Genomic DNA, 12,775 nt, shown 5'->3' with positions numbered 1-12,775 from the left:
GGCCGCCTCAAGGTCGCCCAAGTGGTAGGTGCCGGGCGGGGCTCCAGGTGCCGCGGGCGGCCTAGCCGCGCTTTCTCCCCGCGCCCCCTCGCGCTGCGGGGCGCAGGCCTGGCTGGCCTCTGCCGCGTCCCCGCGTCCGATTCCAGCTCCTCGTACCTTTCTCCCCCGTGGTCCCCGCGCCTTGCTCTCTCCTCCGGGGACCCTGCTGTCTTCAGGCACCTGCCCCCTCCGGTCCTACAGCCTCAGGTGTGCCTCGTACCTGCACACCTGCCCCGGGGCCTACCTGCTCACGTCTGCCTTAGTTACCGGCTTTGATGGTGCGCGGAGGCGCGGGGGGGAGGGTGGTCAGGCAGTCCTTTTGGTACTACCGGGCTTTGCAACTTGTGGCACGTTTTGGGGGCCCACGTAAGCCCCGGACGGACCTTGTCTGCCTCCAGAGACTGGGGACTGAAGCTTGGTTTACTCCCTGGCGCCTAGCAGGGTGTCGGCATATGGGTTCTCCATAAATATTTGTGGAGTGGGGTTATACAGTGGGGTAGTCTAGATCTGACCACAATGTCCAGTTTATACTGCAGAGGTTTGAGTCTTTCTTGCATCCCTGAGTCCTCTTCCCAGCACAGTGACTGGCACTGCCCATTTGGTACCTGGAGTTAAATCACTGTAGGCGAACAGCCGGGTTGGGAGCTAACAGTTACAGGGAACTTTCTGTTGGACTTGTCCATAGTATAGCTCCTTTCGGCTGGGGATTTAGCTCAGTGGCAAAAGCGCCTGCCTGGCAAGTGCAAGGTCATGAGTTCGGTTCCCGGTACTGGAGAAAAACCAAAAAACAAAGGAGTGGCATAGTATAGCTCCTTTCTCAGGGTTCTTATTTTTTTAGCCCCCAGGTGTTCAGGGCAGCGACCTGTCAGCTCTGTTCCCGTTTTGTGGTTTAGTAACAGGCTTCCCGGCAGTAGCTTAGCTCTTGTGGACAGGACATGCTCCAGTTCAGAAGACCCTGTGTGTCTGCATATTCCCTGTCACAGGTAGGCCTTCCTCTGAGGCCGAGCCTCAAAACTTTATAGACTTCTCAGCCAGCCAGAGAAGCCATTTGCATGGAGCTGAGTATATATGCATTTTATTTCTTGAAGCAGCTGTTCTCTTGTGCTTACTTGATCACAAATATACAAACATTCCTATGGAATAATATAATGTGTGGACATTATTTTTCAATAAAGGTCCCAGTGTTAGTAAATTGCAGAATCATACTGTTCTTATCTCAGGGATGGAAGGCCTGTTCTGCTGATTGCTGGAGGTACTTTGAAGGGTTTTAAGGAAACGGTCTCACTATGTAGTCTAGGCTGGCCTCGAACTCTCAGTGATCCTCCTGCCTCAGCCTCCTGAGTGCTGGGATTACAGGTGGGCACCACCACCCCAGCCTAGAATTTTAAACTGACTTTAATCCAGTAAACTGGAATGTTCTCAAAGAAATGTTGGTTCTGTAGTTAGGCAATGCAGCTAGGAAAAAGAATGTAGGAGGAGGGAAGAGATAGGGAATCATTTTTAAAAGAGGCAGCTAGCCAGATGTTTGAGTATGCTAATCATAAACGAATAAGAAAAGGGCAAGGGCCAAACTTGCACCAGGTAGAGTACAAGACCTTGTCAAGTACCTTACTTTGGTTTACTTTGTGGGTTTTTGAAAGTGAATAGAACTTATCCGTGGTGACCTCTCATTTGCAACTCAAAAGAATTTGGTAAAAGAATTGAAATCCTGTAGTCTGTTCAAAGTGTTAATTATCAGCTCATTGCTGGGACTTTGTCACCTCTGACCAGGGCTGGAAGCCAGTAGGATTTATTTGCCTTTTGGGAGTAGTGCTGTGTTGTAGAGCTTTATCTTCAATCTGGAAGAACTTCTGGACCCAGCCCTTAACGTCTCTCCCAACTCTGCCATTTATCTAACTCTGAGCATTCAGAGATTGTGTGAATGGCCCAGTGAAAGTTAGGGATCCACTTGAAGAATGTGCTGGTGGTGGTCTTGGTGTGCCTGTCTTTCAACCTTGATTTAAAAAACATAGGGTTTTGTTGGAGGTGGGGTAAGTTACATTGTAAACAGGCTACCCCCACCTAAGGGGCATGTAGCTCTCACATAATTTCCATGCCCTCCTCTTCCACAGGCTCAGGATGTATACAAAGTAAGCACCCTGGCTTCTAGACTCCCCAAGTTGACACAATGTATCAACCGCAACACCTTCCTTCCCCAACTCCAAGAAATTGTAGTCTAGGCTGGGAAAGAAGACAAGAAATCATTATGAAGATAGTTTTGAGACATTACAAAGCTTAGAATCCTATCAGGATAGAAGAGTAAGGGCTGGGGCGGAGGGGGGCGTTGTGGCTCAGCATTTGCATGCATGAGGCCACCAGGTTCCATGCCCAGTACTGGAGGGGAAAAAGTAAATTCTGGTTCGATGGTGTTTTGGTAAAATCTGATTTTTTAAAATTTTTGTTTTAGAATTTTTTTGCTTTCTTGGTTTTTTTTTTTTTGGTGGTATGTGGCCTTTGCAACCTGTGGATCCTTGCTGCTCTGACTGCAGCTCCCAATGCAACAGCTTTGCCACCGCCTCAGAGCTTGTTGTCACCGGCTTCACGCCAGAACCTCGGAATCATAATTGCATTTTAACAGGATTCCCCCGGTGATGCACATGCACAGGGAAGTGTGAGGCTTACCTGTCTATATCATTTCAGTATTAAAAACCTCACACAGGTGCTAGCAAACAGCTCTCTGTCAGAGCCATTCATATTAATAGTCAAGCATAAGGCTGAGATTTTTCTGTAAAAATCTCAAGTGATTAAGAGAATGATGTAATATCTAAAAATTAACACCTAGTTCGTTAGACATTTAATTGGTTTGTAATAAATGTTAGCTGTCATTGTTGCTAATTAATACATCCTGTCTCTTAAGAAACATGCAAATGTCACCCCCAAATCATAATTATATATTTGAATGAAATATAATTTACTACCTGGTGATCTGAGTTTTTAAGTGGAATGTTATTTGCTAGTAAAATTAATCTGAAATATTATTAAAATTAATCATTAGTGCAATTGCATAGAGTATGTCTTTTCAAAGTGAAACCTAGACCTATTGCTTAGTTGGGGAAAATATCTACAGCATTCATATCAAACAATAAATGGGCACACCTTGTGAAAAGAATTGATTTGAACAACTGATTTAAATTACTTCCTTCTCCTTATGAGTGTGAATTCTCTGAGACCTTACTGGTTTTTACTCCTAGAAACCATTCAATGAAATAATCATAGTATTGACTTTTTGCTTTTGTTTATTGTTATTTGCTTTATTTATCAACTTGATTGAAAGCAGTTTGCCCTTGGGATAGGATAGGTATACTGTTGTATGTGTCATGATGTGGGGACAGACTTTGGATTGAATGAGACTTTTTAAATAATTATAGCAGTGGGTATCATTTAGTGAGTGGTTACTGTTTGTCAACCCTTTTTATTGAGGAGGAGACTGAAGCACAAAGACTGACTTGTTTAGACACACAAGCTCAAATACTGCATAACTCCTCTTATATAAGAACCTCCCCCCAAAAAAAGCAAAGTATAAGATAGACAGTAGGAAACAGGGAGGTAGATATTTTGTAGATGAAGAGACAAAAAGGGAAGGGAGGGAAAGAGGAATAAAAAGAATCAAGGGGCCAGGGATATAGCTCAGCAGTACAAGCACCTGCCTGGCAAGCGCAAGGTCCTGAGTTCAATTGCCAGTACCAAAAAAAAAAAAAAAAAAGATATGTTAAGTACACATACTTACTGCCTAAAATGAACGTAAACATTATGTACTGCAAATGTACTAATTTTTTAAAAACCTGGAGGCTGAGTCAGGATGGTTGTCCTGAGTTTGAGGCCAGTCTGGGCTATATAGTGAGTTCAAGAGCAATTTAAACTACATAGACCCTGTCTCAGCAAAACAAAACAAAACAAAACAAGTTGTGATTTGTTGAAGGTGACATGGCTAATGGGGGCAGAGTTGGGGTTTAGTTTCTGACTTGCTCTTTACTGCTTCCTGAACACACGTGTGGATTTGAGTGCAGTAATCTCTAGACCAAGGATGTTTCTGTGATCTTTGGGCAGCCTGGTATCCGAGGGGTAAATTTTCCAGTGCTGGAATGATAGAGGTAGGAGGGTTTTGGTGTCTAGGTAGGCACTGTGCTGTTCCTCTGAATGCAGGTCCTGTGTGATGTGGGTCTGCTCACCTAACAGGCCCGCTCACATCTGTGAATGAAGGAGGAGTCCTTCTCCAAGACATCTCAGTTTCAAAAGAGCCCAGGAAGCTCTGGTTGCTCCATATCCTTTCATTGAGCCTCGCCTATGCCCGGTGGACCTTCTAGCAGTGCCTTTGTTTTTTTTTTTAAAGGGATTTGGTGATTGAATCCAGGACCTTCATACTGAGCTATATCCCTACCCCTCACTTTTAAATATTTTGACACAAGGTCTCATTAAGTCTCCCAGGCTAGACTTGAACTTGGGATCCTTCTGTCTCAGCCTCCCAAAGTGCTGAGTTTACAGGTGTGTGCCACTATGCCCTGCTGTGCATTTGTTTAGGACTTTTTGTTACATAACATGTGTAATAGGAGATGTTACATTAAAAATTTAAGTCTGCTGATCTTGAACTCTTTTAAACCCATCATATTTGGCTTCCTTGATTGTAGAATGTGGGTGATAATGATGAAGTGCACATTTTAAGTACTGTAAGAATTAAGAGGTTAAAGTACCTTAGGTAACTCAAAGACAAATCTAAGTAATTGCATTTCAGGGCTGGGTAATGGTAAATCTTTGATTTGATGGAAACTGTCAGGTTTTTTTTGTTTGTTTGTTTTTGTTTGTTTGTTTATTTGCTTTTAACCTGGAGCTAGTTAATTAACACAATCCCTGACCATTTATTGTTCTCTGGAGGATGTGCTGGGATGAGATATTAAAAAAAAACCCAACACAGTACAAAATAAAATAGGATAAACTCAACAACAAAACTTTGGATTTTTACTAAGATCCATTGCAAACAGATTAAAGGAACTACACACAACGTAAAAATAGCCCATGTTTACAAAGCTGCAAACCCAATAAATGCCTGGCCGTAGATCCCTGCAGAGGGTATCAGTCCCTGTCCTGACCGGCCTGTTCAGCTGAGGTTCATTTGAGTCAGACTTGGTTTCCTGTTTCTGAAGAGCTGGTCAAAAGATCAGACACAGCTTGGTCCCAGGTGAATGCAAAATGACCCTTGTGAAACCGTGAAGTGTTCTACATTTTGTTTAATGTTGAAGATTCCTTTGTACTTCCTGGCTCTGCCCCATCTGCGAAGTAATGCAGGTGTGTGCCTATGATAGAAGTGTGGATTCTTAGCTCTGCCAACATGTGGCGTCCTGTGAAGCAGTCCCATGTCCCTTTAAAAATGCTGTTGTCTTCCTGATCAAGGACCTGGAGTCAAATAAATCCTAGCAGAAAAGCAAAGTTATAATTATGAAGTTTTTATGATGGTTAAAAATAATAAAATTATTATCCAAGACCTCAGAAAAGGGCATTAAGTATAGAGTACAAACTGTTTTCTAAAACCAAAGTTCAAAAGAAGACTTTAATCGACCACTATTACTTATGAATACTGACACAAAACTCTTCAACAGAATAACTAGGAAATCAAATCTGGCAATATAGAAAAAGAATAGTATACTACAACAGATTGTGATTTATCCCAAGAACCAAAGGCTGATGTTATATCTTAAAATCAATATGTGGACTCCATCATACTAACAATTTAAAAAAGAGAAAAACATGTGACTACAACAGTTGATGCAGGAAAAAGACTTGACAAAATTCACTCATTTATGATAAAGGCCATTAGCAAGTTTGGAAGCGAAGGAAACTTCCTCAACCTGAAAAAGACCATTTCCAAAAAAATCTATGGCTGACATCTCACTCAGTGGGAAAGGAGGAATGCTGCCCCTGTAAGATGGGCAGAGCCGGTGAGGGCTACTCTTACTATGCACACTCAGCATCATCCTGGATGTCTCTAGCTAGTGCAACATGATACATACATGGCAGTTGGAAAGGAAGAAAAGATTCCTCGTTTGCAGATGGCATAAATGTCTGTAGATAATTCCATGGAAATCTGTAAAAAAGCTGGAACTCATAAATAAGTTAGGAAGGTTGTAGGATCTAAGATCTGTATGTAAAAATTGTATCTATATCTTAGCAATAAATCATTGGAAATTTGAAATTTTAAAAAAGCCCAGGGTCGGTTGCAATAGCTCTGAAGAGAATGAAATGCTAAGATATAAATCTACCAAAACGTGTACAGGGTCTGCACACTGAAAAGTATACCAAATCCCTGGAGAAATTAAAGACAATTGAAATAGACACCTTGTTCCTGGATTGGGAAAAATATAGTTAAAATATCAATTTTCTACCTATGATCTGTAGTTTTAGCAGTCTCCCTGCCTCCCAAAAAACCCCAAAACTGATTGTAAAGTTTATATGATAGTCAAGTTATCCAGGCAGAGGAACCGTGATAGGTGATGGAAGAGTGTTCCAGGCTAAATAAACAATAGGACTGGGGTGCGCCTGTGTGTGTGGGGGGAGGGGGCGGTCCCGAGAGTGTGGATTTTGTATCTCTTATGATCAATGAGAATTTTATAAGTTACGTGTTCCTGTTAGTCCACCACTGATGTGTGGGATCATTATCCCCATGTGTAAGCTGGGAATAATGATAGGGTCACTACCTGTGCCCTCCAGCTTCCTGCAGAGCTCTTACCTCAGACCCACTTGCACACCAGATCACAAAACCTGGTGCTTGCTGTAGTCTGAACGTTGGTGCCCACCCACCCCTCCCAACCTGAATATTAGGGTGCAGTACCTAATGTGATAGTGCTAAGAGGTGCAGCCTTTTGCAGTCATAGGACTCAGCCCTCACCATTGGGCTTAGTGCCTTTATCACAGAGGCTGAAGGGAGTGTCCTTGCACTTCCCAGCATTCAAGGACACAGAAGGTTCACTCAGGGCTCTCACCTTCACAGAATCTATTGTCACTTTGATCTTTGACTCCATTCCTCTAGAGCTGTGAACAATAAGCTATATTGTTTACATGTTACTCAGTCGAAAGTTATTTGTTATAGCAGCCCAAACAGTAAGACAGCAGCAGAGAGGAACTCTAAAGTGATACAGTTTGGGAAACTAGGTGGTTCAGGACTTGCGTGGCAAAGGAGACATTTTTCTCTGTACACCTTATCATGCCTTTTGAATTTTGTACCACATACTAGTGCCTTCTATTAAAAAATAGCTAAAATGTAAGCTGCTACTGGCTCTACCTTGGTGTAGATTAGCCTTAAAGCTAATGTGCTGGCTATGATCTTTAATTCATCTTCTTCTGCTTTCCTTACTGTATAATTTGGAGACCCTTGAGGAGAGTGATTTGGAGAATACAAACCACTTGAACAAACTTGAAATTAAAAAAATTGTTTCCAATACATTTTCCTGTAAAAAAACAAGCATTCTGAGCTAGGCATGGTGGTGTATGCCTGTAACCTAGCTCTTTGTGAGGCTGAGGCAGGAGGATTGAGTTCGAAGCTAACCTGGGCTACATAGTGAGACCCTACCTCATAATAAAAAATAAAAAGGGCTGGGATGTAGCTCAGTGGTAGAGTGCCACTGGGTTTGATCCCCAGTACCATAAAAGCAAAGCAACAAAAAAAACAAGCATTCTGCACAGTAGCTAGTACTTAGTAGCATTTTTGTTGTTATTGTAAAACATCCATTTGAAGGGAATTTACCCCCACTTTATTAGTTAAAATGTTGCAACATTAAAGGAAAAAAAAATCATCTTAGTATGACACACTCAAAGGAAAAGAACTTTGGGACTTTTTTTCTTTCCAAAGGCTGTGTAGGGTTTTCTGTGGTAAAGTCCCAACTTTTTCCAATTTTTTGCTATTAGGAAGACTGCATCAGTAATTATCCTCCTGAGTAGAGAGCCAAGATTCTTTTAAATTGTTTCTATTTTTTGGTGAAATTTCAAGTAGTGCTTTTGCTGCATCAAAGGGCAATATTGTATCAAAGGGCAATACCATCACATTTTTGAACATTTGAAAAAGAAAATCCAGGTGTAGTCCCTCTACAACATAGCAGGAGGTGGTAGTGGATTCCAGGTCTCCAGTATACTTGCCCACAAGTATAGGTGCACTATAATGCCTTAAGGCTCTCCGGGAGCCACAGGGCCAAATGGATTCTTTATGACAGCTCTGGAAAGACTTTGTTCCTAGTTAGATATTGGTCAGCATCTTTCCCAGATCTTAGATTCCAGAGGTACAAGTGAGCACGGGGCTTCAAGTCTCAGATGAGTGTCTCTTGCCAAACTCTTGAGTTTTGAGTTTGTCCCCCTAGAAGCTTATAGGTTGGAACCTTAACTCCTTGCTTGATGCAGCAGTGTTGGGAGGCAGGGCCCGGTGGGAGGTGTTTGGGTCCTGGGTACAGAGTCTTCATGAATGGATTAATGCCTTTCTCCAGGGAGTGTTCTCACTCTGACAGGACTGGGTTAGCTGTCAGGAGAGCGAGTTCTAGCAAGGCCACCCATTATATTTTCTCTCTTCCATAAATGCCCACTTGCCCTGCCAGTTTCCCTGATGAGTGGAAGCAGCGTACACCACCATGCCTAGCTCACAACACTTGTTTTTTATAGGGAATTACATTGAAAAAAAAAATTGAAGCTTCAGATTTTTCACATGGTCTGTATTATCCAAATCATTCTCTCCAGGGGCCTCCAGATTATAAAATGAGGAAAGCAGTAGAAGGTGAATTAAGGATTATGGCTAGCACATTAGTGGCTAGCACATTAGCTTTAGGACTTGTCTGTACCAAGGTAGAGCCAGTAACAGCAAACATTTTAGCATGTCTCGTCAGAAGCCAAGCAGCTGGTAGACCCAGGTATTCTGGTCAGCTACAGAAGGCAGAGTTAATACTAAGCCTACTTGAGTGCCGAGAGAGATCTACTTCCAGCCGAGATCTTCTGTGCTGAACATACCTGAGCTGCCCTGCATGTTGGTCCACCCTGTTAGGACTGAGGTGTTTATGGAGCCATGACTGACACCGCCCCCCCCCCGCCACAGTGATCTTCCCCAAACTGTTGAAATGATTTGCAGATTACCAATATATTGACCTTCAACCCACAGCTACTCTGATATAGTCTGGAAGTAACCCAAATCCTTTTGTAAGATGATGTCAGATCTCTTTGGAAAAGTATAGTTACTTGTTAGGAATAGAACAGTAATCTAAGGTGGCAGGCCTATGCTAGTGAGAATACATTTTATCAGATGATAAATTTCCCCATCCCAGTCCTCATCAGACTGTCTGAAAACATTATTTTACTTTATGAAGTCTTCTGAGTACTGTATTGAATTACAGCAATTAATATGACATACCTGTGTACTCACAATATGTCTTGGTGTTTTTGTTTTGGAAATGAAATTATTCCTGGGGGACAGGCTGTATAAAGCAGGGTGAGGGGCTGGGGATTTAGCTCAGCGGCAAAAGCGCCTGCCTGGCAAGCGCAAGGTCGTGAGTTTGGTTCCCGGTACCAGAGAAAAACCAAAAAAAAAAAAAAATAAAGCAGGGTGAGATGAGATGGGATTTGGATTTCTTAGCAAGGTGGGACTTCAGAAGGCCCAGAAGGAGGAAGAATACTGAAGAGGTAAGAGAGCAAGGCGTCCCTGTCGGGGAGAGGGGATGGCCTTAGCATGTCAGATCAGCAGAGCCAGTTTAAACTTTGAACTTAAAACCTGGACAGTAGCCAGTTTAAACTTTGAACTTAAAGCCTGCACAGTAGCACACACTTGCCATCCCAGCTAATAGGGAGGCTGAGGCAGGAGGCTCCCAAGTTTGATGCTAGCCTAGGCAATTTACCAAGACCCCATCTTAAAAAATTAAACTTTGAATTTAGTTCAGAAGGTTCTAGGGCTCAGAAGCAGGGCTGCATCTGGCCCAAGAGGAAACAGATGAGTAGAAGGGTGCAGAATTCAGAAAGTGGCACCTCCTGGGGACAGAACTTTTGCTATTGTAGTATTTGGAAAGTATCCTACTTTTAAGCTGTTTAACTTGATGAGGAGGATTTTTTTGTGAAAAATTCTCTCTTCAAGGGGTGTTCAGCTGTCATTCCAGTGCATCTTGTGCATGGCCTTGTCTCTTCATATAGAATGATGGGGTTGGTCACTGACTTTCAGAATGGGGTCTCTGAAGTTTATTAAGGAAGTAAAGGGAGGTTGAGAGTCAAAACAAGAGCCTGAGTACTAATTATTTTTCAAAAAGTCTAATGTAACAGTATAACTGTACTATATTAAGCAGAATAAGACTTATTTCTTTCCTTCTAACTGAAATTTTATAATAGTGATTATTCACATTGATCAGAAGGTTGTTCATTTGTTTGTTTGTGGTGCTAGGAATGGAACCCAGGATCTCACATGCTAGGCAAGTGCATTGCCACTTAGCCACAGTACATAGGCATAGTTTAACATTTTGATTGATATACTCCTTAGTCTTGGTACATGGGCTTTATCCTTCCACTTCTTACCCTCTTTCCACAGATGCCCACTTCGCTCTGTTCTCCACATCAGGGTCTCAAGGTAGAGCTTCCCTAACCACCCTGTCTATAGTAGGATGCCCTCCCTTCTGAGTCTCCCTTCCCCTGCCTTATTCTTCTTGGACCAGTTCTGTGAGAGTAGCTTTGTGTTTCAGTCTCTGCTGTGTTCCCAGTTTCTAAAACAGCCCCTAGCACAAAATAAGGCACTAAATTAAACAGTAGGGAAAAAAGTATATAGGATAAAAAGTAATAGATTATAACTTAACTATTGGATTCTGTTTGAAGTGAAAAATATGGAAGAAAGCATGGAAATAAAATGCCATCATGATGATTTTTTAAGTTTTTAAAAATGAATACCTACTACTACTGGGAAACAGAAGCTTCGCTTAGGAAAACAGATTTTTGTACAAGTGGGGCAAACCATGAGAAGCTTTGCCAAGCTTTTTGCTTTGAAAAGTGTTAAGTGAAAGCCAGGGCTCTATAATTATTATTGAAGTTGTCTGCTTTCAGATTAACATAGAGAGAGGCAGACAGACCCACAGACATACTGACTGACTCCTACCTGCCAAATGAATACCTTTGAGACCCCTTAGAGTAGTAGACACTGTACATGCAAAGAAGAACTCCAGCTCGGATTGGGGTTGAGGGTCCTAGTGGCTGTTCTTACGAAGCTCTCTGATTAAAAGTAAAGACCAGCAGTCGCACAGGACCTGGCAAGGGAGGGGCGGGTGGTCTCTAGCAAGGGGACCATAAGAAATACTGAAATCCATAATTGTACCTCTGGTTCAGTGGCAGAGAACTTGCCTGGCATACATGAGGCTGAGTTTGCTCCCCAGCACCACAAAACAAAGCAAAAACAAAAACAAAACAAAACAAAACAAAAAACCAAAAAAGCCAACACAGAATTTTATCTCTGAAAATTTAAAATTTGGGAACTAAATGAGTTAACACACACTTAAAATGCTGAGTTTAATCAAATTGTGGATAGTTCTGGATGATTTCTTTATTGCCACTGCGATTTGATGACGGGCGCAGTGGAAGCCTTCATTTTTGTGGTTTCCCATTTATTCCAGCACAGCTATGAAAAACAGTTTGAGGCTCAATGATTTCTGTGCCAGTGGAAAAAAAAAAGAAGAAAAGAAAACCCCAGGAACAATGGCTCTTCCAGCGGTAGCTGCTTCTTTGTCTTGTCCACTTTCTCTCAGCCATTTTTCAGGCTAAACCCTGTAAGTACGTGTAATTAGAGATTAGGAGTTGGCTAGATAACTTCAGAGTTAGATCAAGATCGATAATTAGTCTTGGTAAGAACTATACCATATCTACCTCTTTTTAATGCTCCATATTTTGGGCACCCAGACTGGGCCCTCAGATACTTACACTGATCCAGGAAGAAGCCGCAGCTCCTGAAGGCTGGTGGAGGGCAGTGGTGAAAACTGAGGCATCCTCAGCCTTCCAGCCCCACCCCAGCCGGTAGTCTTCAGCATATTTGGGGTCAGGAGAATTATCAGCCTCTGGACACATTTCCTTCTTAGAGCAACTAATAAAGAATATGGGCCCCTTTGGACTTGAGTTTGTGAATTTTTTATTTTTTTAAACAGGAGATTAAACCGAGGACCTTTGCACTGAGCTACATCCCCAGTCCTTTTTTAATTTTTTTATTTTGAGATAGGGTCTTGCTAAGTTATTAAGTTATTAAGCCCGGGCTGGGCTTGAACTTGTGATCCTTTAAAGGATAATTTCTTTAAAACATAAAATTATGACTCATACAGATATAAACAATTCTTTTAATTAATAAGGTTATCAGTAAGATGTTACAATCTGTTCAGAGAACCAAAAAAAAAAAAAAAAACATACAGTTGGGCTGGGGACTTAGCTCAGCGGCAAAAGCACCTGCCTGGCAAGTGCAAGGTCGTGAGTTCGGTTCCCGGTACCGGAGAAAAACCAAAAAGACAAAACAAAACAAAAAAAAACAATCTGTTCAGAGGACTGTTCAAAGAGCAGACAGGCACACACTCCATGAAATGAATTTCAGATAGATGTAGCTCTGGCTTGTAGAGCAATACATTTTCTTTCACCCAGACAGCATTCTTTGTCTGTGGACAAGAATCACTTGTATTTGTATTACTGTTAGTTATGTACAGCTTAACAGAGTTGGAGAATAGCTCCAAAA

General features: G+C 42.1%; 1 protein-coding gene across 1 annotated transcript in view; it reads left to right on the top strand.

The window, feature by feature from the left end:
- Window positions 1-6: 6 nt before the first annotated feature.
- Cmtm4 (CKLF-like MARVEL transmembrane domain containing 4) overlaps window positions 7-12,775 on the top strand; it is a 55,798-nt gene continuing 43,029 nt past the window's right edge. Inside the window, exon 1 of the mRNA XM_013516195.1 lies at window positions 7-24. The gene's annotated coding sequence lies outside the window, so the exon portion shown is untranslated. The remainder of the gene's footprint in view (window positions 25-12,775) is intronic.

Source organism: Chinchilla lanigera, unplaced genomic scaffold, assembly GCF_000276665.1.
Source record: "Chinchilla lanigera isolate Chin_1 unplaced genomic scaffold, ChiLan1.0 scaffold00032, whole genome shotgun sequence".
Lineage (NCBI taxonomy): Eukaryota > Metazoa > Chordata > Mammalia > Rodentia > Chinchillidae > Chinchilla > Chinchilla lanigera.
Note: the sequence above shows the minus strand (reverse complement) of the source record. Positions and strands in the feature narration are given on the sequence as shown.